This window comes from Pinus tabuliformis, chromosome 4_1 (assembly GCF_031772625.1).
Source record: "Pinus tabuliformis cultivar Carrire ecotype Pingquan chromosome 4_1, CPIR1, whole genome shotgun sequence".
Taxonomy (NCBI): Eukaryota; Viridiplantae; Streptophyta; class Pinopsida; order Pinales; family Pinaceae; genus Pinus; species Pinus tabuliformis.
This window is the reverse complement of record NC_142303.1, coordinates 131,876,366-131,877,322: the sequence shown is the minus strand read 5'-3', so window position 1 is coordinate 131,877,322 and position 957 is coordinate 131,876,366.

Here is a 957-nt window from a genome sequence, read left to right as displayed (position 1 = left end):
TAATGGTTATTATAACTAAATTATTTTACTTTCTATATATAGTTATTATTATAACTAAATCATTTTACTTTCTATGTTTATAATATAATTGTTATTATAATTAAATTATTTTATTTTCTATATTCATAATTTTTATGTTAATATTTAATTATCATAATTTTAAATTTATATTTTCTTTAAATTTTATAAATATAATTTAAAATAAATTTAAAATTTTGATTTATTAATAAATTTAATTTAAAATTAAATTTATATTATTAAAATATACTTGACTCATGTTACAATAATTATGTGAGAACAAATCGTAACCCAATGGATTAACGGCGGACATGAGGGTTTTTCAGTCTAGGGTTTCATCGAAGGAAGGATAGAGGGGTGCCGAACGCTGTAGCAGCGTACAAGGGCAGAACACGGGCAAGAGGATCAGAGTACAGAAACTAGATTAGGAAAAGTTGGAAAACCAGAAGCCTGGAGGGTAAAAATAATTTCAAGAACTGAAGGAAAAGCAATGGAAATGACACATGGAGGGGAGAGATCCCCTCCTACAAAGCAGTGACAACAGGGGAAGTGCGGAAGGAACGACAGAAGGAAGAAGATAAAACAAGCGAAGGAGAGACTTCAGCAACAAGATTGAAAAGGAAAACGGGATCAAAGCAAATGTCTGCCGAGGGCAACGAATAAACCCAGGTTCGTAATACCTAGTAACAGATTAGAGGAATATAGAAGTTATATGAAGGATTATGCTTTGATCTGTAAATTTGTAGGGTTCTGGCCAGCAGAGAGAGATCTTTTCAGATGGATCCAACAAAGGTGGAAACCAAAAGGACATGTGGAAATAAAGCTGGGGGCGAAGGGCTTTTTTACAGTAATATTCTCCAATCTAGAGGACAAGGAAAGGATCTTTGAGGGAGGACCTTACTTCATGAACAATGCTGGATTATTTATGAGATATTGGGT